We start from the raw sequence: 26,615 nt of genomic DNA on the forward strand, positions 1-26,615 counted from the left end.
AGTGTACTGCTTAGATGTGGAGACATGGAAATAAGTGACATGCAGTCCCTTCTCTCCAAGTGTTTGTGGTGGTGTCAGTATGAAACCAGGGCAATGAACAACCCAGAAGAGAGGTGGACAATCCAGAATGGATAGAGGATGATTCATGAGGCAGCACCCCAGTGAGTATGGGAAGATAGAGGAGCCATACCTAAAAGCTAGATAAGGAATATCTCCTTCACAGAGACAGGAGGGAAGGAGGAGAGAGTAGATAATGATGCAGTGTGTATACAACCAACTCACCAACAGTGGGACTCTCAGTTGGTGATGGAACCACTTTAAACCTTGCTGGATTTGTCATTGGCATAGTCGCAGAAGTTTCCAAAGTGGGTGGCTTACATTAAGACAAAAGAGAGATACAGAGAGAGAGAGAGAGAAATAACTTAGAATCATTAGATTAATGATTTGTAAAGAATGTCCTTAATTATAGTTAGGGGTTATTTCTTCAAGGAAATCATCCTCTGTGGATACATTCTTAAGTGTGGTGATTAACGTCTTTGAAGTTAACATTTTTAATAAAAGTTCCACTGTTTTTTAAGAATATAACTCATTGTTTATATAACAGGATAAGGCAATGAATTACATAAGTGAGTCCTAAAATATAAGGTAGAGATAAATCCTGGAGAATGAACAAAGAAATACAAACATCTAGGTCAAATACTTTCTGTCAGTAATTTACTAGTTTAAGTACAATCCAGTCAGTTGGATCTTCTAAGCCTGAGTTGTGCATTGACTAAATCCAGGCCTGCAGAAGTCCTGCAATCCTGATAGGACACAGAAAGTAGAGGTGGCTTTGCCTTGAGTGTCACAAAGCCTTTGACTAGAGGGTGAAAGGTATATTCACTCTTGAGCTATTTGTTTTAATCAGAGTTAAAAGACTCTGGAACTGTCAGGATCAGGAAAAGTCCCTTGCTGTTCAAGCTTCAGAGGAAAGCAGAGAATGAGGGGTGAGGCAGCACCTGCACCTGGTCATCTCACCAATGAGAATGAGATTACTTATGGTCACAAATACGCATCTGATTGCTCCCTCCATTGGCTTCTTTCCAGTCCCAGACTGCCATCAGTTCAGTAACATCTAGTCCCTTCCAGGTATCTTCCAGGGTCTTTGCTCTTTTTAGTTTGTTAACATCTTAACTCAATTTGAACATCAGCTAGTTTTCAAAAAAGAAAAATTTAGATAGAGGAACAAAATAGATTCCCACACAGACCTAATTCTTTTCTTCCTCAGATTCTCTGAGTATCAGGAGATACTAAGGAATAGAATAATGAGTGCCCCATGGATGATTCTGGCAAAGCAAGTCCCAACTTTGGCATCCCAACAATCAGAGTTGGTAGTCAGCATCGAGCTAGGCAGGAGTTTCTCCACTACTGAGCAGATTAGATTTCAAAAAATGTGAATAAAGCCATTTGTTCATAAGTCTATAGTGAGGCTACATAGTAACCAATGTGCATGTACAATATAGAAGAAAGATATGCAGCTTCCTGGGTTCAAATCCCAGCTCTACCATTTACTACTTGTGACCGGCTGTATAATCCCTCTGTGCCTCAACTTTCTTATCTTTAAGATGCGGGGAAGGAATAGTATCTCCCTGATGTGAGAATTAAATTCATTCATACACTTAGAACAGGACCTGACAGATAAAAAGTGTTCAATAATTGTCAATGCTATCTCTAAAAACTTAAATTTCCCCCAAAAGAACCATAGATATTGCGGGCACCAGTTCCAACTCTTCTGTATTATTTCAAATCTTTTAAAAACATGATTTCTCTTATTTTCACTGCATATAAAGTTTATAAGGGACTAAGTCTTCAACAACTATGGACATTTTCATAAATCTAAGTTAGGATCCTGATATCTGAACAATGAAAGAGACTTTTCAATAAAACTGCATGCCTATAATATCAAAGTGGTATTACATGTTACAGCTTTTTTTTTTTAACTCATTCTGATTTGCTTTGCCTTTCAAAAAAAAAAAAAAAAAAAAAGCAAAACCCAGAAAACATACCATGAAGCCATGGTATGGCTTAAGCCATAAATGATGGCAAAACTAAAACAGCCACAGGTGAAGGCTAGCAACACCTGTTTGTGGATGGAGCTGATACGCCTTAGTGCTGGTACATAGCTTTGTATCCATGAAAACTAATAAGTTGAAACCCCCAGCTCTCCAGCTCTGAAGGCTTCCTTTCCCACAATGTCATGCAGGAGAGCAGACTAGAACTCATCTGAGATGTCATGTTGAGTACCAGAGATAGACCAAGGCCAGACAGCAAAGGGTACCCGGCTGGAACTCCATTTGAGTGTTAATTCCAGGACTCACCCCCATCAAGAATGAAGCAGAAGCACAGGATACCACATCAGAGCTGGAGTGAGAGAAGAACCCAGTGTGCTGGCGAATCTGACATGAATTGCAGGGACTGATGGGAGGAAAGAGCTACTTACAGAGGTACCAGGAAGACAGAGACTCTTTTGCTTTTCATTGGGTTTCTCTTTCTTAGTTAATGGCTCCCTTATTGTCCTGATGATAAAAGAAAAAGATTTTCATTAAAAATTTTCAGGCAATTAAGAACATGTTTATGTTTTATGTTTAAAAACATAAAAATTTCCTCTAATCCTGCTACATGGGGTTTATATTGGGCTGTATAACCTTCCAGATATGTTTTCTTTGTGTGATCATGTATACTTTTCCAATGCACAAAGCAAGACCCCTTTTGGAAGTCTGAGGCTGCAACCCACAGACCTGACCCCATCTGTCCTACCAAGACAACCAAAGTTCACACTTGCTTTCTGACTCTCCCAGCCTCAATGTCCATTTGTAACATGGGAATAAGATCATTATCACCTATCACTCCACCTTAATATGTTAAGGATTTTTTTAAGATTTTATTTATTTATTCATGAGAGACAAAGACAAAGGCAGAGACATAGGCAGGACTCGATCCCGGGACCCCAGGATCACGACCTGAGCCAAAGGCAGACACTCAACCACTGAGCCGCCCAGGTGCCCCATGTTAGGTATTTTTAAAATAAAATTACCTATGTACTTTGGACTTCGGGGGTTGTTCTCTATCTAAAAATTAAGGTGTATGATTCTTACTATAGTCCTTCCCGTTGATGCGATAGAGAAATGATAGAAAGTGAAGACAAACAATGAATATTTATACTTATTGTAAAATACCTATTTAAATCCTCACCTGAAAACACACAAGCCTGTGACTTGTTAATGGCACACTGCTACAGGCACAGTGTAAAATTTTGGTTGTTGGAGATCCATGTAGGGCTTATCTAGGTTTAGGGCTTTTATAGTATCCAGTACATGTCAAATCAGTCTTTGGATAAATAAAATTGTGGCTTTTGTTTTTCACTCAGCTGAAGTAAATATGCTTGTTGTTTTCCTCTGGCTGTCCTCTTTAATTACAGTGTGTTTGTTGAACCACAACAGGTGGCACTTATAAATGTGGTATCACGCCCAGAGGAGGAATGGTAAAGCCTACTCAAGAAGCTGACCAGGCTTAGCCAGAACGTGCCCTAGGAGCAGGATGTCAGCCCAAAATAAACAAGAGGTGGGCAACCTGCTGTATAGCATCTGATTTCCAAAAGGTAGGATATTTACAATCTCAAGTTCTAATTCAAAACTGCCTAGGTTTCAATCCCAGATTCACTCCTAAGTAGCTTATGCCTTTAAGTTGGTATAAAATAGAAATAGTAATAGCACAGTATGGAGGCAAACAGCAAATAAGTCAAGAACTTAACAGTGGTGGCCAGATGTGGTCAACATTCAGCAGATGATGGGTATGTGGATGATGCCCTGGTTTTCCTCACCTCGTTTTCATTGTCACATGTGCCCAGCATTATAGGGAACACAAAGAGAAAGTTCTGCCATTTATGGAGCATTGTCAGATAGTAGATCAAATCCTTTATTTACATAGTATTATTTAATCCTGACAATAGCTCTGTAAGTATTCTTTTTTTTTCATTTTTTAACCCTTTATTTTTTATTATTTTTTTTAAATAATAAATTTATTTTTTATTGGTGTTCAATTTACCAACATACAGTATAACACCCAGTGCTCATCCCGTCAAGTGCCCCCCTCAGTGCCCGTCACCCATTCACCCCCACCCCCCGCCCTCCTCCCCTTCCACCACCCCCAGTTCGTTTCCCAGAGTTAGGAGTCTTTATGTTCTGTCTCCCTTTCTGATATTTCCCACACATTTCTTCTCCCTTCCCTTATATTCCCTTTCACTATTATTTATATTCCCCAAATGAATGAGAACATACAATGTTTGTCCTTCTCCGATTGACTTACTTCACTCAGCTCTGTAAGTATTCTTAAGGTATTCTTAATGCCCTTTTTCAGGTAAAACAAAAAACAAAACAAAACAAAAAAAAAACTCAGACTCAGAGAGATAAACTTGTTTAGCATCAAAATATCTATAAAGTTATTTCTCTAGAGAAAAGAGAAAGGGGACACTTAAACATTTTTAAGTGCCTCTCATTCTCTATGTACTTACCTCACACATGGAAACCAAATAAATTCTATCGAAATATTTATGGCACCCAGTGTTGGTGAGGGTGTGCAGAAACAGTCACTCTTGTACCATTGCTAAGAGCTATCAAAAACAGGTGATGTCTATGCCCTTTAGTCTAACAGCTGTAATAGAGGGATTTACCACACATTTCCACTGAAACACACTCTCCCGAAATAAAGGTGCCACGATAATCGTGACAACATTGTTTGTAATACCAAAACAAAAGTCTTTCAACATGGAACTAAACAAAGAATGCTATACAAATAATGAGATACCATATAACTTTTAAAGGAATAGGGTAGATAGAAATGGTATCCGAGATAATATGTCATGAGTGTAATTGTAATCATGTATCAACTCTAAGTTCAAAGAACAAAAAATAATCTGTATGGGCAAAGGCCACCAAGGGTCACTTGATTTGATGTGAGTCTAGATTTAAAAAATGCAATTATTTTGGCCAGGATAAAGAAAAGAAGAAAGTCCTTTAGAGTGGAATACCCATTGAGCAGGGAATAATGTTGTGTAGCAAAGAGATCCCCGGTTTTAGAGTTCAAACTCCTGGCTTTGGAGTGGTCAGAGGCAAGGCTCCCCAGAGCCTGTACATGGAAGCACCCAGATTGGCAGGGAAAAAAACTGCATCCCCAAGACATGACAGAGTGACCAACTGGGAGGAGAGATTTCTTTTGAAGTCTCAAGTTACCTACCTCTGAAATTGGATAATGGACACCAAACTGTTTCACTGAGACTGACAAATCAGGAGTGTTGGAGTGAATTGAAGGGAGATGATATAAACAGATCAGGTTCGGTGTACAGATAATTTCTTTTTACTTTCTTATAGACATGGTTTTTCAACGACCTGGGCTCACATAATTATATGGACATAAATAGTGGGAAGTATTAAAAATGAAGAGCTATTTTAAAAGGTAGCTGTCATTGTCAAAACTAATGATTTTTATTAATTTTTACTTGTTTATATTTATTTTTAAAGATTTTATTTATTTATTTGAGAGAGAATGAGAGAGCATGAGCAGCGGGGAGAGAAAAGCATGTTCCCTGCTGAGCAGGGACAACCCCCACCCTCCCGACATGGGGCTTGATCCCAGGACCCTAGGATCTAGCCTGAGCCAAAGGCAGATGCTTAACTGACTAAGCCACCCATGTTCCCCAGATTGATGATATATAAACCTTCCCATTCAAACCACATAAAATTCTAGATCGTAAATAGCAAAGCTCTCAAATCTATAGCTGACTTTGCATGCAAATAAAGGAATTCCCCAGAGAGTGTTGAAAATAAGACTATTTGGGGAGGGTTAACTTTTATTCTCTATGCCCATGGAAAAACCACATAAGAACAGGAGACAATCCCATGAACTACACAAGGTGGAAGGATGAATCCAAGACCCCTGCATAAATCCAGGACACTGAACTTCTATCCTCCATGAAGAACAAGAAAAAAATCTGCCTACCAACAAAGGAGGCATAAAACAATACTTACACATATTCCAAGGTTCTTTGGGGAAAAAAGTCTCCTCTGAGAATTCATAACCCCAACCTGCCCTCATATGGATTTGGAATTCACATTGACACTGTCTGTATATTCTCAGAAACTCCAAAAGAAAAAAATGAACAGAAAATGGCCCTACGTAGGTAACAAACTCAAGCTAGTAGCAGACGCCAAAATAAACCATATCTGGAGGGATAGTTATTCAACACAGACCTCACAGGAATCCTACAGATAAAGCTAAGCTGAGCATAAGCCCAAAAGCGAAAAAATATAAAGAGTGTGAGTAAATAAGCCAGCATGAGCAGGAGTCAGCAAAAATAAAAAGAGCTCTCAGATGCATTGGAATTGAGATAACACAATCGCTGGTTACAAAATGTACAAATTTATAAAAATAAGTATTTTTAAAATATTAGTAAGTTAAAGATAGAATTTTAACATAAAAAAATAAGATGACTATGAGAAAACAAGCAATTTTCAAAGAAATTTAACTTCTAGAATGGAAAAAGGTGCGATTGAATTTAAAGCTAAGTCAAAGAGTAGATTAAATACATCTGCAGGAAGAATTGAACCAAAGGAACCTAAGTAGATAGATCTGAATAAAGAAAACAGGCTTCAATGCAGAGAAAGATATTTAAAATATGAATGAGAAGGGAAATAACATAAAACTAGAATGTGAAGTTTTGGCACTTGCCTAATAGGAGAACAGAGAGGATAAGGGAAGACAATGGCTAATAATAACAGCCAAGGAGTTTTCTAGAATTGGTGAAAAACATGAGTCCTCAGATTTTGGATACACAAAGAAAAAATTGTTGTGTATGTTTTGCCCAGGTCTTATGTATGTTTTTGGCATGAGAGTACCAGAAGCAGAAGTCAGTTATTATTTAAAAATGGAACTTTAGGTATTTGAGCAGGAAGCAAAATGGAAAAATCTGGGAGGAAAGTCTTTCTTACCATCCTTCAAAGCACTCAGGCAGTTGTCTGCTCTTCCAACCCTGCACACGTGCATGCATTCATTCATTCATTCATTCATGTATTCATTTGTTTGCTCGTCCAATCATACATCTAGCCCACTGAGGTCCTAATAAGTGCCAAGCACAGTTTTAGGAACTAAAAGCCTAGCAGTGAACAAAGCAGACAAAATCCCTGCTCTCATAAAGCTTCTGATCTACTCTTTGAAACAGACAGCAAATACATATAGAAGACAAATTCAGAAAGCAGGAAGTGCTGTAAGGAAACAACACAGGATAAAACACAGAGCGACAGGGTTGAAGGGCTGCTTTAGTGCTGAGGGAAGCTTCTCAAGGGAGCTAACAACTTGTCAGAGGCCTGAAAATGAGGCAGCAGTCAGCATTTCATGAAGAGGGCCCACAAGAGCAAAGGCCTTACAGCAGGAATGAGCCTAGTTCTGTTTAAGGAAGACAACAAAGGCCAGAATGGCTGGAGCATAGTCTGGGATGCGCATCTGGGAGGGATGCGAGGCCAGGGAGAGGCAGGGACAGTTCAAGTGGGCCCCTCACATTTTAAGAGTATCTTAAATCTGTATGCTTTTAAGCAATGAATGATGGGACTGGGTTGAAATTTGTGGAAGATCCTTCAACTGTTATGGAAAGGCTAGATTCCAGATGGGTAAGGTAGGATCCCAGTTTCAACCCCCATCACGGTGATCCACCAGAGATTACCAAACCAGGGCAGATCACCAAACTAGCAGCCATGAAGATGGGAGAAGCAGACGGACCTGGCACACATCTCCCATGGGCCCAGCCCGATTTGCTGATGGACTACATATTGAGAGAGAGGCACCAGGAGGCAGCAAGGCTAATGCCTTTGTCTGCGGCTCATGCCCCTTAGCGTCCCATAGAGACAATGCCTGATGTGGAGGGAACACGGGAAAAGACTAGGTCAGGGAGGCAAAGTGAAGGTCCCTATGAAAAGTTTGGAATATTTATTAAACTGGGTAGATAGGTCAAGAAGGCAGCTGGGTAAACTGCTCTGGAGATCAGTGGTGTGGTCAGGGAGTTAAAAGATGTCATTTGAACTAGAGCTAGGTAAGATCTCCAAGCATGAAGTACTGATAGAGAAGAGGTGGGAGGGGAGAGAGGGGCATGGAGAGAGTGTTGGATCAAAGGATCAGTCCCAGAGTGGCTCCTATTTAGAGATGTAATGGAGGAGGCAGACGAATTCTGGAAAAGTGTTGAAAAGGAGTATTAGCCAATGTTTAGAGAAAGAATTCAGTGAGTAAATTTACAGGAAGCAAAGGAAGAAAGTTTTGTCAAAAAGAGAGATGGCTGTGTAGGAAGCTGTGAAAAGGTAAAATAAAATAAGGACAGATAGTGATCATTGTGCAGGGAGGGATGGAAGGTGCTGGGCAGTTTCAGTGCCCAATGGGGGACAGAAGCCTTAGTGGAACTGGCTAACGAGAGACAAGGAAATGGGGAGATGGACACAGGAATTAAAGTCCATTTTTGTTGGAGTTTTCCCCCAAATGTACAGGAATTTAATGGATGATAGTTCTCATTCTGATGGCCAGGACCCCAGTCAGAGGAGAAAAAGAGTGGTGGGAGAAGCGGGTGTGCAAGGAATCAGAGCAGCAGGGAGCAGGTCACCCTTGACCAGAGGGCAGCTGCACCTGCTGTGAGAAGCATCAGCAGAGGCCCCAGCAGCAGGGGACCGGACTGTGGGTTGTGGGCTGCAGTCAAGAGCAGGGATAGGATGCTCCTGTCTGACTGCTGTGTGGGCGGCCATGGTTCCTGTACCTCTGAGGCCAGCCTTGACAGCTGAACACCACTGGACCAGTTTCTCCTTTTCATTTCCCTGTCTGCCCCCCCTCCCTTCAACCCCTGGGTTCAGCTATCCACTTAAACCATGGGTGCCTTTTGTGATTGAATCAGATGAAAATTGCTAAAACTGCAAGTAAGATATCCACAAATCAGGTACTGTTCCAGGCTCTTGAGAACAAAACCTACAGACTTGTGACAGATTGGCTTTGGGAAGAGAGGGAATGGGAAGGGTCATGCCTGCATCAATGAAAAGGTCCTCGTCCTCATGAGCTCACATTCTAGTAGGAGGAGGGATGCACCGCAAGCAATAAATGCAATAGTGAGTAAATTATATTGCAAGTCCGACATGACAGATGCTGTGGAGCAAAAAAGCAGAGCTGGACAAGGAGAGCCAGGGCTCCAGTGGAGCGGGGAAGGGGCACGCTATACCATTAAGGATGGAGGTCGGGGGGGCCTCCCCTCCCGGGCCTGCAAGGGCAGTGTGCCCCAAGGGGGCAAGGGGAGCAACCTACCAGGCCAGCAGGGCAGAGCCACACAACACACAAGCAAAGGGAAGTGAGGGTGTGAAACCTCGAAGCCTCACAGAGGAAACTGGGGCGGGGGGTGGGGTGGGGGCAGTGCAGACTGCCTGTAGCCCTGCAGGACATTTTAAGGAAATGAAAGCTCTGTAAATGAAAATTATGGCAGTGTTTTAAGCAGAGGAATGATCAGATCTGTTCACTGAGTTGAGGCCCAGAGGGTGACAAGGGGCCCAGGGGGGTGACAGAGGATTTTGAAGTTTAGGAGTCAGTGTGACACCCAAGTGCCAATGTTCAGGTGCTCTGCACTCCTGGCAGTGTTCCTCAGAGCTGCCAGGGTGACCTTTCTAAATGCAAGGCGACTTTGATCAAATAACTTCCCTGCTTGAGAACTCTAGTGCTTCCCATTGTGGTCAGTCCCATAGTCCTTTAGTGAGAAGCACAGAGGCCTCCCAGTCTGGCCCGGGCCTGTCTGTGCACAGCCAGCCCCCTGTGCCCTCCCTCACTCTCTGTCCTGCTCTCTGGACCCCCGTCCCGAGTATTCACCGCTCCTGGCCTGCAGTCCGGGTCTAGTCTCTTCTGAGAGACCTCCATGCCTCCTCCCTTCCCGGGTCTCTTCCAGGCAGAACGGACCTCTTCCTCTGCACCAGTCTGCACACAGAAATATAATATAAACTGCAAGTCCGAGAGCTAGGCTCTGTAGTGGAATGACCACGGGCTTCAGAATTAGGATTATTAAAAGCCAAGCACTTATTTGCTGTGCATCACTTTAGGCATGTTAAGATCGGTTTCTTATAAAGGTAGTAACACCTTCTTGATAGAACTGATCAAGATCATTGGTCATGATCAAATGAGACGACATGAGCAAATGAAAATCTAGATCCTGGCACACAGTAGATCTTGAAAAAAATATTCCCCTCCGGACCTGAAGCCTCTGTGGGGCAGATAATATGTCTGTTGTATGTATGTTTTAGATGTCCCGTCCCAGGGATGCCTGGGTGGCTCAGCGGTTTGGCACCTGCATTCGACCCAGGGCGTGATCTCAGAGCCCCGGGATCGAGTCCCACGTCGGGCTCCCTGCATGGAACCTGCTTCTCCCTCTGCCTGTGTCTCTGCCTCTGTGTGTGTGTGTGTGTGTGTGTGTGTGTGTGTGTGTGTGTCTCATAAATAAATAAAATCTTAAAAAAAAAAAAAAAAAAGATGTCCTGTCCCTAGTGGGTCTCTGGCACATTGTATGTGCTTGTTGGATGCTAACCTGGATGACCAGACCCTGTCTTCTCAGAAACATTTGTGCGGCAGCCTGGAAGCACAGCCATTCCCAGGTTAAGACAGTGATTCTAAAGTGGACCGTGGCCACGTGTCAATCCCCGTGCAGCTCACATCAAAGCCGTCACTTCCCCTCAGCAGCAGCAGGGAGCCCTTGCTGTTTGTCTCCTGGGAACATTCATCAGTCCCCCCCACGAATATTTTTCTCATTGCTCTTTAGAACTTCTGTCACTGCGTGCCACCCCTCATTTCCTGCTCAGCTGGTCTCCCACTGCTCAGCCTTGTTTGTTCTGTCTTCCTCCACCATTTTTCACCACACACCATATGGCTCTTCCTCACCCTGAGCTCGGGCTTCACAGCTGTCCACAGGCCTCACCAGGGCAACCCGGGCCCTCTGGGTGGCTCACGGCCCCTCCGCCTAGCAGCCCTGCTCTCAGCCCACTGCGAACCCCACATTGCTCCCCGGAGAACATGGCACCGAGAACCTTCCAGTACAGTCCCTCTGCCAGTTACCTACAGCCTGCCAAGCGTGTGTCGAGCAGGTGGTGATCTTCCAAGCACAATGTGATCATGTGTGTTTAGTCCTAGAATATTGACAGACTTGTAGCACAGACACAGAATAAAACATTTTTACCCATTTTTTCCAACCTCCTGCAGCATCAGATGCGGCGGCTCCCATGCGGAGGATCCAGCACAGACTCTGGAGTCACGGGGACCCACGTTTGTGGCTCAGCTCTGCATCTCCTCGTGGCAACTTACATGCTTCTTAAGTTCTCAAAACCTTAGTGTCACCATTTGTAAGCTGAGATGACAAGGGCCTATTACAGAGTTATTAGTTGATAACATTCGTCTCCAGTATCTCTCAAAGCATAACAAATCAGCCCAAAATTTAGTGGCTTAAGGCAACAACGGTTATTCATTAGCGCTCATGGGTTTTGTGGGTCAGGAATTGGAGAGCGGGCGTGCTGACTTAGAGTCTCTCAAGAGACTGAGGTCAGTTGGCCTGAGCTAGGCTCATTCTGAAGTCTTCTGGATGCACATGTCTGGTACCTGGGCTGGGCAGACACACAGCAGGAGCTGGAGCAGCTGGGGTGCCCTCAGCCTCTCTCTCCATCCATCCCCAGCGGGGTTGTGGCATATGGCTCTCTGGCATGGCTCCTTCAGGGTCACCAAATTTCTTAGATCAGGGCTCCTGGGGCCCATGTCCTGAGAGAGAGAAACAGGTGCGACTGTGTCACCTTGACTAGCCTGACCCCAAAAGTCACACAGCATCAGATCCAGTGCTTTCTATTCCTTATAAGCATGTCACTACTGTCAGCCCATAATGAAGGGGGATGATTAGACTCCTCCCTCTTTTGAAGGCATGTCAAGAATTTGTTGACACTCTTCCAAAACATGCAGCATACATGATGCCTTGTCTTCTATAAGCAGTGACAACTGCTTTTTTTTTTAATCTGATGACTTAAAAAATAAAACAGAAGAATGTCTCTGCCCTACCATTCTTGTCTTCCCTCCCACAAACACATCCATCCTGTGAGGAAGTAAAGTACTTGTCAATTTCAGCAAGTGTTAAAAGGAAGAATGAAAAGGAGAAGCAGAAATACAAATTGTTGACATTTATTCATCCCTTGCTCCAATGCCAAGCCCCAGGTGAAGTGCTTTATGTACATTATCTATTTGAACCCTCAGGATAACTCCATTGCTTTCTATCATAAGCCTCTTTTATGGAGAAGTCTAAAATCTACAAATGCTGGCTGAATTGTCCAGGGCTAGGCAGCTGGTAAGGCATGAAGTAGTGGGGCCCAGTTGGACTGACCCCAGAACCTGTGCATCCAACACTGTGCTCTCGGCCAAGACAATTTCTGGGGTCATCAGTCAAGAGGTGGTTTTTTTATTTATTTATTTTTTTAATTCACAAGAGACACAGAGAGGCAGAGACATAGGCAGAGGGAGAAGCAGGTTTCCTGAGGGGAGTCTGATCCGGGACTCAATCCCAGGACCCCATGATCATGACCTGAGTCGAAGGCAGACACTCAACCACTGAGCCACCCAGGTGCCCCCCAGCTGAGAGTCTTCCTCCCATGGTTGCTGTACTTTGAGAAGTAAGATATCTGAAGGACCAGATGGAATAGAACCTGAGAATTCAAGGGGTTCCTGAACCCAGAAGGAGAGCGGCCAGATTGTTGCTGATGGAGAGAGGGTGGAGGACAGAGAGGCCCCCCACAGACAGCCAGGTAGCAGGGAGGGGGCTGGCCAGAGGGCCTGCAAACAGTCTCCAACACGATTACCTTCTGCCACCGATGTGCCAGCTTAGCTACCTCCCATTCATGCTGTTCAGCACTTCCTCCCAAACTGTCTCTCACAGAGAATAATTCAGGGACTTTCCTATCTTTCCTCCAGAATGTGGAATTTGCCTCTTTTGAGTTGACAGGTGTCCTGAAAATTAACTGGGTAGTTAAACAGGAAGAGGTCACTGAACAGAGATGGAGGGAAGTCCTGCCATCAGATTCAGTCCTCCTGGCCAGGCCATAGGGGAGGTGCAAAGGAGATGGAGCTCAGTTCCTCCCTGGGCCACAGGAGCGTCACCCAGCCTTGACCCTAGGCCCAGGCCTTCGAAGTTCTCACACAGTCAAGGTGAGCTGTGTTTTCGCTCTGCTCTTAAGGCCTGAGAAGCACCTCCTGCGGCAGGCTACCCTTACAGACACAGGGTGCCTCATCCAGCAGTTCCTCCCCCAACACTTCCTGAGCTCTGCTGCTGGGCTTCCAGGGCCCTGTCTCCACAGGCTCCTCTCCATTGTGTAAACTCCCTATGGTTCAGCTGCCCTCAGAGCACTTTTTGCTCCCTACTATGGTACAGCCCTTAAGGTATGCCCCATGAAGTCTCTCCAAAGTCAGTCATTCAGCAAATATTTGTGAAGCTCATCCTATGTGCCAGACACAGTTCTAGGTGGATCTGGCAAGTAACAGGACAGGCCAAGTCCCTGGCTGCTCTGAGCTGATATTCTAGAGGTTTTCACAAAAAGAGAGTTTAGAGATTACCACAAAGGAAGCTCTCTGGGTGTGGGGCATACAGAAGGATTCACCCAAAATAGCATCAGTAAATTGCCTTCTCACATGCAGTTGCAACTGCTGCCTGCCAGGGTGGATGACACACTCACTGGGAGTTAGGCCCTGTCCCCAGTGTTGAGCAACAGCGTGGGACAGGTCACTTGGGCTCTTGGCTACGATGACTTAACCCTTTCAGGACTCACCTCTGCAGTCTGGGAATTCACCTCCGCAGACCTTATCTGAGGCAGGAATGTGGTCTGTGCTGGGTTTCTGTCACCACCACTTGCCTGGGGTTTCCAGGCTGAGGAATAAAGGAAGAGAAAGTTGCTACATCCACTCAAGGCACTTCCTCATGCTTTGACCTCCTCCATGTTTGCAACAATAAAAATAACAATAAACCAGCGAGGCTCTGCGAAGCTCTGCCCACACACCCCCTTCTGGAAGTAGATGTTCTATCCATTGGCATGACGTGGACCACATCGTAAGTGGTCAGGGTGGTATTACTTCACGTCAGAAATGTTCAGGGTGGGGGTAGTTAAATAATGTAACTGCTGAGTAGGTAAAATAGGAGTTTTATGCAAAGAAAAGGATATTTGAGGGAATAGAGTGAAAATTTCACATGAATTTCAAAGTTAAAGATACAGGAAATCAAGTAAATTTCTTCTATTTGGCTGCCAGCTTTAGGCTTTGCCTTGTAATCTGACAGGAGGTTTACTTTTCCTCATCTTGGCCCTGCTTTGGGGGCTAGTTGTAAAAGCTCTGATGTGATACAGACAACGCTCTGTCTTTGATACAGGAAGGGATATGTTGGTGCCAATGAGGCAGCTTCATTCAGCCATGAGCAGGCCAGCCGGAAGTGCCCAGGGACTAAGTATTCTTTCTTGCAGTAAGTGTTTCCAAAGCAGAGAAATTCCAAAGTTGCTTACGTGAGCAGCTTAAAAATGTCATCAAGGACCCAGGTTCCTCTTACACTGTTGGTGGGAATGTGAACTGGTGCAGCCACTCTGGAAAACTGTGTGGAGGTTCCTCAAAGAATTAAAAATAGATCTGCCCTATGACCCAGCAATTGCACTGTTGGGATTTACCCCAAAGATACAGATGCAATGAAATGCCGGGACACCTGCACCCCGATGTTTATAGCAGCAATGGCCACAATAGCCAAACTGTGGAAGGAGCCTCGGTGTCCATCGAAAGATGAGTGGATAAAGAAGATGTGGTCTATGTATACAATGGAATATTCCTCAGCCATTAGAAACGACAAATACCCACCATTTGCTTCGACGTGGATGGAACTGGAGGGTATTATGCTGAGTGAAGTAAGTCAGTCGGAGAAGGACAAACATTATATGTTCTCATTCATTTAGGGAATATAAATAATAGTGAAAGGGAATAGAAGGGAAGGGAGAAGAAATGTGTGGGAAATATCAGAAAGGGAGACAGAACATAAAGACTCCTAACTCTGGGAAACGAACTGGGGGTGGTGGAAGGGGAGGAGGGCGGGGGGTGGGGGTGAATGGGTGACGGGCACTGAGGGGGGCACTTGACGGGATGAGCACTGGGTGTTATTCTGTATGTTGGTAAATTGAACACCAATGAAAAATAAATTTATTTAAAAAAAAAAAGGAACCAGGTTCTTGGGACACCTGGGTGGCTCAGCGGTTGAGTGTCTGCCTTTGGCTCAGGGCGTGATCCTGGAGTCCCGGGATCGAGTCCCACATCGGGCTCCCTGCTTGGAGCCTGCTTCTCCCTCTGCCTGTGTCTCTGCCTCTCTCTCTCTGTGACTCTCATGAATAAACAAATAAAATCTTTTAAAAAAAAAAAAAAAGGACCCAGGTTCTTTCCATGTTCTCTCTCTACCATCCTCAGCGTGTGGTAGGCACTTGGTCTCAAGCTATCCGGATGGCTGCTACCGTTGCAAGCATTGTATACTTGCACAAGGTCATGGGGAGGCTGAAGACAATGCCTACCTTGTATCTCTTTTAAAGAAGACAAACTTTCCTGGTCAGTTCCCCTACTCTAGCAGATGTGCCCTCACATTGGACAGAAGTGCAGCGCAGAACTGCAGGCGAAAGGAGAAGATGCACTATGATTAGATTTTCCCACTCCCTGGGATGAGGTAGGGCCTGTCTCTCCTTGAGAGGATGGTGACCAATACCCTGATCTAGTCTGTTCTGTCTGCCAGGCAGAGTGTGGCTAATGGGAGGCAAGCAGCACAGTGATGCACAGGCAAGCAGCACTTCCACCTTCCCTCATCCACCAGCATGGATAGCCCTGTGGGAAAAGTGAGATGATTAATTGGGGAAAAATAAATGTCAAGTGGCTTTCTGTTTCCCAGATGAGAGAGTTTCATTACATTCTGTTTTTAATCATGCAATTTATGCCACACTTCATCAGGCAAGTCCATCAGACAGATGGCTTTCCAAACTTGAAAAGTTTTGTCAACTTGGAAAAAAGGAACGAGCCAAGGTCAGCTGAAGCCTGACCTTTTCCACCAAGCAGGTTATGGATGTGTCTATCTATTGAGGGCCTATGTCACACATATGTCCCCCAGAGTGACTTGGAAGTGCAGGCAGAAGCACAGTGCATGAAAGCTGGATCTTATTGCTCATCCACTCTCCTGGATGGTATACAACTCATTGCACAGAGAAGCAAATGTAAGAGCAGACAGAGAAGGGGCTTTACCAAGGTCAGAGAGTGAGTGGCTGAGGCAAGATGGCAGCCTCCCTGGATGTTGTCCACCTGTTTGCACAAAGACTCTTAGCTGCAGCTCAGGCCCACCTGACCAAGGAGCTATCTCACAATTCAATAAATACCTACAAATAACTAGAGTCCCACAGATGCCACAGACCACAAGAATTGAAGAACAAGAAGGGGTGTTGAGAAGGATGAAATGGTAGTTACTTTCCTGAAGCACCAACATTCCTCAAAACATGCAGAAAGTGAGCATACTTCACCTTGGAGTTGAGTAAATCTGGAGCTACTTCATCTTCTGTAGCTTAGATGGATAAGTTGCAGGACGCTAAAGGAAGAAGTGAAAAGAGCATTTAGCAATTCAATTAAAAATAGATATGATGCTAGACTGTAACAGATGAATGTGGGTTTAAACTACATAAAGAGAAAAGGCCTTTGTTCCTGGTTCCCATTCTCCACTGATACAGATAGGGCTGCCTGAATAACTCACAGGCTCCAAGAACATGGCTTTGGAGGTTCTCTCCTTCATCGTGTCAAACATGTGCACCTAGGATCACAACTTCAACTCCATGTTGACAACCAAATCCTGAGTTTTCTACTTCATGACTAGAAGGGAGAGGTACTAGTTATCCCACTTCTCTTAGAAGCAAAGGGCCCTAGCTGCTGTGGGTGGAATAAAATAAATAAAATAGAACCCACCAGAAAGAATCTCAAGTGTCCCATTAACACATATTTCTCTTCAATCTGATTTTCACTAGAATGAGCACTGGAATGGTTGGCATTGTAGGTAACATAAGAACCTGGAAGTAAGTTCTGAGCCCTTTGACTGAGACTGCACCAGAGTGGGAAGCCTAAGGGATACATGTCACACTGCTTGGGATGGCCACAGATCTGCTATGAGATTAGAGAAGATCCCTAATGTAAACCAACAAAAGCACCCTGTTCTAGCTGGTGTTTTCAACATGCCACAATGTGAATGGTTGGAAACACAGCAACTCAACACTTTGACCGAAAACCTGAACTCCAGGAAGAATGAAGCAGTCCGAGAGTGCTGACTAAGAGAGCATTTGAGGTAATCAACCTGTCTTGTGTAATAGCTATGCTAACCCCTAAGAATTTAAGGCCTGTGTCAGAGACAATGCCCTGGCACATAACAACCCTACCAGCACATGCTGTGGAATGAAGCACTGAATCATAGGTGAGGAAAGCAGGGCCTTCTCCCCATCTATCAATCCTACTTCTAAATTTCAATATTACCCACTGATACCCACTGTATCCTGGAACAAACCACTGGATTTTTTTTTAACTAAAGGCAAGGCTAAAGCCTCAAGGGCCTCTAAGAGGACAGTTGGGATCTTTCTGATGGGCTCTGTTTTATTGGACAAAATGGCACTCCACCAGGAGGGGTTAAGGCCCCTTGCTCCCAGAAGTGGGATCAACCTGTCAGAGTGAGGCTGGAATTCATTAGGTCCAAGCTGCTCATTTGAACAGAATAAGATGGAATGTCTTTCTCAAGGTGACAGGCTCAGATTCTGAACTCTAATGTGCCAGCCTATGACCCCACAGACATGTAAGCCTGAGCACCTAAGTTTCATCTACATGAGCTTTGTGCCACCTTGTTCCTCTTCCATGTCTGGTGTTGGAAAAAGGGCAGTATGACATTGGGGAAGGGCCTCCACCCCTATAAGAAAACCGGAAGTTTGGGAAATGGCCATGGCAGCCAAGGTTCCCAATGCGTGCACAAGTGTAATAGTGATAAAAGCATAGAGTGGGCAAGGACAGGGCATCCCGGTTGGCTGCTCTACTCCAGGGGTCTGGAATAAGCCCATGAGAGGAATAACAGCATGCGAGGAGAATCTCCATATTCTTGCTCACCTGTTTCTTGGCCAAGTCTCACAATGATTCACAAACTATTCCTCCATGTCCTCCTCTCTGGGTCAGTTTGAACTCTGTGTGATATGAAAGCCAGTAGGGAGGTTATACGCACTGTGGCTGATTGTTCCAATGTGCCCTTTCTGCCATCTGTACTATCCTATTTCTTAGTCCTTGAGAACAGGGACCACTTAAGATGCTTTTGCAGCCACCACAGCATCTTTCATAGCACCAGGATAGAGTAAATGCTCAATAAATATGTATTTATTTTGACCCTGTGTCAGGCTGACTGATCCACTATAGGCAGTTCAGTGGAAGATGAATCATATCTGAAGATTTCACAATTACTCCAATCAGACCTTCCTTCTGAAACATTCTTTCTCCAAATTCTCCTTTGAAGGCCATTTGATTATATTAATAGTGCTATTTCTGAAATTGTAACTCCCACTCTTGACACAGCATAATTTGTAGCAGACACTGTTCTTTCAAAAGCTCAGAGGTTTCAGAGGAAACCAAATACTCCTCCCTTCTTGCTTTCCACTCACACATTCTTCCCTTCACTCGAGAAGTGATGGTACATAGTTTCTGAGACGAAGAGGAGGAGTTGTCATTACATGTTGCCTTCCTGTGACTTCTCACTGCACTTGGAATAAAATCCAAAATCCTTCCCACGCTCCTGCCCACTTCTCCGATCTCACTTCCTGATTCTTTCCTTCCCTCCCATATTCCACCACAGGACTTATCTTAATTAATTTCTCAAACACACAGGGTTCTTCTTAGAAGTCTTTCCTGCCTAGAAGGTTTTTCCAGGACTGATTCTGCAACCCTCAGGTCTTGCTTTCAATGTGACCTCCGTCCTTGATCACAAAAATACAGTAGGTTTGCCCCTCACCCTTTGTCTCTTTTGCACTTATGCTTTATCCTTGAAGCCCTTATTTGGATTCGTAATTGAATTTTTTTTTGCCTCAGTAGCCTGGAAGCCCCTGAGAACACAGGCCACATTAATTTTGTTTCTTCCTGTAATGCCTGCACAGAGCTTAACTCAAGAGAGGGCTTTCATTAACACCTGTTGAACGAATGAATAAATGAATGAATGCTTTAAGAGAAATCTATCCCTTGCTCTCTGGCTCTCCTCCCTGTTTTCCCATCTCAGATCCCTCCTGGAGGCTAAGAAGCATTTTCTTCTAATCCAAGGACTCTAAAACCTCTAGGGTAGAGATAAATTAGGCTGGTGTGGGGAGGGAGTTCATTGGTTCCTATCAGCAGAATAAGGTCTGAAATGTACCACAAATGAAGAAAAATGTACCGAATCAGGTCAGAAGTTATGGTGAATTCAAGAGCCCAGCTCCTGGGGCAGAAATATGTCCTTACAGTCTAAAGAAGGTATTCATTTTAGAGCTGCTGATGTCTTAGAATGTGGCAGATTGTAACCCCTATCAAATGTAGGTCATATGCCTCTGAAAGGAAAAACTGTTTCCTTCTGCTCTACTCACTTCTTTACTCCAAATGTATGGGATTTTTTCACCCACCAAGCAATTCTCCAATAGCACCCTGGTGTTCTGCAATTTAACTCAACTCTGACACCGTTTGCCTAGAGATAGCATCAGATCCCACAGGCAAAGGGCTCAGTCCCACAGGATCACTCCCACCTCAGATGCCAGTCCCAGGTCCCAGGTCATCACCTGTACTCTTACAGGCCAGCTATAAATAAGAGATTCCCATTATCTTCAACCCCAAGTTTGATCATTTGTTAGAAAGGCTGACAGAGCTAAAACAATAATAACGACAAAACACAGTTTACTATGACTTGTTACAAAGGATATTGAAAGATACAAATGACCAGCCGTATGAAGAGTACATAGGGCAAGGTCCAGAAGGGTCCCTAGCACAGGAGCTTCTGTCCTCTTGGAGTCTGGGCTATGCCACCCTCCTGGCCTATGGATGCATCCTTCTTCACCAGCCTGGAAGCTCTCTGAATCCTATACTTAGGGAGTTTTCTGGAGGCTTCATTACATAGACAAGATTGATTAAATCATTGGCCATGGTGATTGATTCAACCTCTAGCCACTTTCCTCTCTGCACAGGAGGGGGTGTTGAAAGTTCCATCTCTCTAATCACATGGTTGGTTCTCCAGACAACCAGCTCCCACTGTGTGGCTATCTAGGGGCTTACTAAAACTCACCTCATTAACAAACTCAGATGTGGTTAAAAGGGGTTGTCATGACCAACGGAAGGGTCTTTCCACCTTAATTTCTCCTACACTTAGGAAATTCCAAAGGTTTTAGGAGCTCTGTGCCAGAAAAAGGGACAAAGACCAAATATATATTTCTTATTTTAAATCACAATATCACAGAAACTCCAAGACCAATACAGGGTTGTGTCATTTTTAAAAGATGATTAGCATCTAGCAGAAGGGTTCTGAGCGCCTTAAGAGAGGATGATGTAGACCAGAAACTGCCTTCTCCACATTCCTTGGTCTACCTGCAGGTCTCTGGGAGGCTTAGCCCAAAATAAGAAGCTAGGCAACCCTCTTGGTGTTCATTGGCTATTGTTATGGCCTTAATTAGATTACATAAAAAGGGAGATTTACCTCTGCTTCCAATTTAATTTTCCATGGGATTCGAATTCCAGGTGTTCTGGACCCAAATGTCCTCAATAGACCTCAGGTCAGCTCAGCTCAGCTCAGTACATGTGGACAGAAGAAAGCTGGCTGCTCACCACAGTTTTGTTTTTATTTTTTCCCCTGAGTGCTCTGTATTCAATAGTGTCAGGCACGACTGTCTGCTGCAACATCACTGGGCCTCTGTGGTTCCCAGCAGTGCTGGCAGGATGTGCAGGCAACTTAACCTACTTGTTTGCCTCACAGTTGGCTAGCATTTCATTTGTTACTGTACTTACCTTCTCTGCCTCAAGAGTCTAGTTTTTCCATATGTAGATTTATTACAGTTAAGATTGGTAAATAGTTAGATTCTTCATTAATCTCTTACCTCTCATACTAACCCTATGATCTTGGAAAAGTCAGCCTTTGGATAGCTCAGTCTCCTCATCTGTAAAATGAGGAAATGAGGATCTAACTCATAGAGGTAACTAATAAGTGAGCTATTATATGAAGAGCACACAGAGATGTTTAACAATAATTGGTGCTCCATAGATGTTGATATGACTAATATTGCTGTATCGTTATTTTCAAGTTAGCTTCTGGAAGAGTGGGAATTAACCTCATTCCTTCGTCCCAGGGGCCTGATTCAGTTCAACTTCATTGTTGAACAATGAAGTGTTCAACAAACATATGATGAATTGAGCTCCCCTAGCACGTATTGTCTGCACTATTCAAATGCTGCTTGTCACCTAGTTGCTTGCTCTGATTCTCAGTGTGCAAATCATCCAGCCCCAACTGAGCTGCTGTTTCCTGCAAGTATAGGATATCTCATTTACCTTTGTATGCCTCACACCATCTGGTTCACATTAGGTGCTTGATAACTCTTCACAGACTTAAACTCCTATATTTCTTAATCCTGATAACAAGGAAATCATACGGGATATGTGTAGGAGCACCTGGCATGCAATGATGCCATAATTTAGAAGTGGGAGTATATCAAACCATCAGAGTAAGATTGGGGCTGACAGGCAAGAAGGGACTCAAGATATCTACCTAAAGGCAGGCCTATATATTAGGCTGTATGCTCCTCATGGGCAAGGACCATATTTCCCTCTTTCTCAAGCACCTCACATGGCGCCTGACATGTACCATGTTCTCAATGTCAATTAAATGGTGAATTTATTCACATTTGAAGCTCTAACATAGGAAGCTCCTATTGCTTCATAGTGTTCAGTATATGTTTATTAGCATGCCCTGTGCCTACATACAGAGCTCCTGCCCTACTCTATCCCTACTACCACATATTCTCCATCCTTGGCTAGATCCTCACCTCAGTTTTGACTTGGCAAGATGAGAGTCACACTTTGAAATTATGTTTGTGCAAAAATAGCCACAAACAGTTAACACTTTGCTGGAATCTCTTCTTGGTGTGTAGAAGAAAGGCATCAACAAAGATTTGTGCCTCCTGTTAGATGTGAGAAAACCTTTCTTTGCTACTCCTTGAAAGTATACTCTTTTTGAACCAAGTTAACCTCAGGAAAACCACTAGTTTTCCTACTAATACTAAGTCTTTGAAGAGTATTAGCAGAGAAGACTCCCTAAGAGGCAGGCCTGCCAGAACTACCAATCAAACATGGCTGCTTCCTTTCCCAACATATGTTAGAGAAGAAGGAGCTTTTTGTTTTGACTTCTCCAAACAACATCAACCTCCCCTTTCCAAACAAAGTCTATGTAAGATGCTCTGGATGCAATGGATAGAAGATCTAGCTACCAGGGGCCTAAACAATAAGGATGTTTATTACTTTGTATCATATAAAGCTTGGAGGTAGGACAGTTTCAGAGTGGGTTAATTCACTGACATAGAAATAACATGGAACTAGTTTAGCTATTCTTCAGCTTTCTCCCACAGTCCCAACACCTGCTGTAGGTCAGGCCTCATGTGCTGTAAACAATCTTCAGAAAGATAAAAAGAGAATATCCCCATCTTATGCCCCTCCATCAGATGTCCCCCATGTCTCATTGACCAGAATTAGCACAATCCACCCAGGCTTCAACAATCCCTAGGTAAGGCAAGGCCACCATTGTTGGCCTAGACCAATGAAGATTCACCCTCTGAGGCTGGTGAGTCCAAGTTCCCCTAAAGGACATAACCCCTATGAGAAGGGCAATCAAGTTAGGATTTTGATAGCAAGGTAGAAAGAGGGAAATAGCTCCCTGATAGGCAACCAACAGTGTCTGCAACAGAAAAATTGTCCCATTGATCTTCTAAGGAGAGAATGAGTAAAATTATTATCAGCTTTATTCTTGGGGAAATCCAACTATTTTAAGATAAAGATATTGCTTACTCAGAGCTACAATCTGATTAAAAAGAAAAGGCCTTTCAAAAGCATTAACTCAGAACCATCATTATCCATGAGGGCTGAAACAATAGCAAAACTCCGCCAAAATCTTCTAGTATGCAAAATATTAAAGTAGGCTCACCAGTGCAAAGAAAACAAAATCTTCTTGTAGCGCTGAGTCACCTGACTTGACAGCACACACTTCCTGATTCCAGATAAATGTCAAGACTGGCATGAGGATATGTGGCCCCAATTTCAGTCTGTTACAAAACTAACCAATGTCTCTCACTGGAGAATACAATACTCTTTTTATAAGCAAGAAATACAATTCGCAACTTTACTGGAGACCCTGTTGGGGGCTTTATAAAGGTTCTTTTGGAAAAGCTTGAAATCTTTTAATCCTTATTTTAAAAAATAGTACTTTTTCAAAAAGAGATAGGTTAAGCAACTATTTTATCCTAAAGACATGCCTAAGTTTTCATTCCTAAGATTTGTATTAAGCATAAAATGTGATGGTCAAATTTCTGCTTCATGGATCATTCATTATTCATTCACTTAACTTCAGGTTGGCCGGTCCCTCTCCTGTTCATACTCCCTTGAATCTGGCAGGATCCTGGTGCTGACAGCTCAGGTTTCCATCTTGGTATTCTCAGAAAGGCTAAAAGGGAGCAAAGGGCACAGCGTCTGGGAGCCTTTTCTGGGTTCTCTACCTCCTCCCTCTCTTGGAAGTCCTCCCCATTGAGTCTTGCCTGTCCCCACAGCAGGCCTTCCTCCAGCTGCTGGACCTTCCACCCATGACAAATGCCAACCAACGTTCGGATTCCTCAGCAATGAACAACCTGTACTATCCATTTATGAAATCTCTTCCTTCTCTGACGCTGTTCCTCTCCACAGAGCGCTTGGTGTATTTTGGGCTTAGGCCACAGAAGCAAATTTCCTCTGGAAGAGTTTGAAAAAGAAATGAGCCATGGAGCTGCAAAATTAAGTCACACAGAAAACTTCCCTGAGAAAGTGGGGTAGCCAGTTAACTAAAGGGTAGTCACCTCTGCTGTGCCTTGTGTAAGAGAATGAGTTGGTTAGAAGCAGAGTGACAAGGCAAGTAAAATTTCAGTAGGACTGAGTTTCAAACGTTCCTGCCAGACAGGATTATATGTCCTCAGGCAAGTGTCCCTCTCCTGTGGCCCATGGTATCAGCTGTGTGTGGCTTTTTTTTCAGGAAGAGAAGTGGAAATACCAACCCACAGTTAGGAATTGAGATTAGGATGAGAGAAAAGAGGATGTATCATACAGTGTCTAAAAACTAAGCAGACTACCAAGGTCAAAATTCTTGCTCCACTACTTACTAACTACATGGCTTGAATTCATTACTGTATCTAAGCCACCAGTCACTTAACTGCAGATTCGGAATAATAGTAGCTACCTCACCAAACTGGTTGGGTGAAATTAAACAAGATAAGGTAGTAAAACTAGCAGAATATCAGATATTTAATGACAGCAACACAACAACAACAATAATGTGGGTGGTTATTAATAAAATGGAGAGACCAGCTAAAGAATACAAAGTTGTGAGAGCTATAACACAAGATTTAGCCCTGGATTTCTATATGGTAGAGGGGGAAGTAGAGATAATGGTGAGGAAGCTGAGGGCCAGGTCAGAAGTCCCTCTTCACGGTGGAGGCATGTTGGGTGGAGCCAGCATTGGACAAGATCCAGAGACGGAGTGGATTGTGGTGGAGAAACAACTCCATAGTACTGGAGTTTCCCCTCTTATTTAGCTGAGCTAGGTTCATTAATAGAAGTGAGCTAATGTGTTTCCCCCTAGAAGTAGTCAAGTTACTTCATCTCAGAAGCAATGTTCCCCAGGAACTGTTACACTTGGAATTACAACAACAAAACCACCTCAGACACACCCAGGGCAGCAGCCCAAGGCACACAGCTCTGCTGCAGTGGAAGAGCTTCCCATCATGAAAATTAGGTTGAAAAGTAGGAGCCCCTCTGAGTTAGGTCAACAACCCAGAGTCACAGAGCTCTTCCAGCTAAGAGAGACCCTTCACAAAGATGCTTGCTGGCCAGCCCAGCATCAGTGGTGTGGTTGGTGCTCTTCACACTGAAAAGCTGGACTTCACAAGGGGGTTCTACTCTTATCTTAGGGAGAAGAGTGCTAGTGCTAGGAAAGTCAGGGGTATTTTTCCTCCATTAACAAAACATTCACATAGGCCTTAGTGTCTATAAAAGTTAGCCATTAGTGAAGAGATGGTTATTCCAGAAAAGGTTATAACGAAATCATTTTCTATTAGAAATATTCAAAAACAAATTTTTAAAGATTTATTTATTTTAGAGAGAGAGAGTAGGAGTGAGGGGAGGAGCAGAGGTAGAGAATCTCCAAGCAGGCTCCCTGCTGAGTGGAGCTGACACAGGGTTTGACCCCATAGCCCCAAGACCATGACCAGAGCTGAAACCAAGAGTCAGATGATGCCCAACTGACCTAGCTACCCAGGCACCACAAGAAATATTCAAATTTGAACCTAATTGTAAATTTTACATAAAAACATTTTCTAGGTGGATTAAGGATTTTATGTTTATAGAAAGAAAAAGGAGAAGCAGCAGCAGTAGCATGAACAAGCTAGAAGAAAAGGTAAGTGTGCTTTTAACTTATCTTGGGGTAGAGTGGCAATATTAAAATATGGCCACAGACAATACAATACCTCTCCCATGAAGCCCACTTGAATCTGAGCAGGCTTGAAACTACTTTGACTGCTAGAGCAGCTGACATCCAAGGCTGTCAAAAAAAAGGCCTCATTGCTTTTGCTTTCTTTGCTGGAACACTCACTTTTAGAGTCCTGGGGTGCCATGTACTCCACAGCTACATGTTTAGCAGGCCACATGGAAGCATTCAAGGGACAGTCTCTGCTCAGTCCAGCCTTCAAGCCATTCCACAAGGCCCTAGAAATGTGGGTGATGCCATCTTGGATTCTCTTAATCAGCCAGCAGATGAACACCAAATGACTTCTGTCAATATCAGGTGGAGCAGAAAAATCATCAGCTGATCCTGCCTAATTCCAGGTAACCTACAAAAACTATAAAATGGAAGATGGTTGTTGTTTTAAGCCAGTAAGTGTTGGAGTCATTTGTTATGCGGCAGTAGATAAGTAGAACCAAAAGAGAAGAACTTTCTTAAGCACAAAAAGCCTTGGTAGGAATCAAAATAAAAGAATAACAGACTTGAAATTGTAAACTGCTTTATGTCAATTATCATCAAATACAAATTAAAAGACAATGATGCACTAGAAAAATATCCTTGTAACACATGCAACAAACTATTTAGAAGAAAATTACAGTAGAATAAAATGGCAAATAACAAAAATCAATTATCAGAAAAAAATTTTAAAGGCAAAAAAGAGCTGTTTAACACTATTAGGAATAAAATAAATGCA

This window comes from Canis lupus, chromosome 6 (assembly GCF_048164855.1).
Source record: "Canis lupus baileyi chromosome 6, mCanLup2.hap1, whole genome shotgun sequence".
NCBI classification, from domain to species: domain Eukaryota; kingdom Metazoa; phylum Chordata; class Mammalia; order Carnivora; family Canidae; genus Canis; species Canis lupus.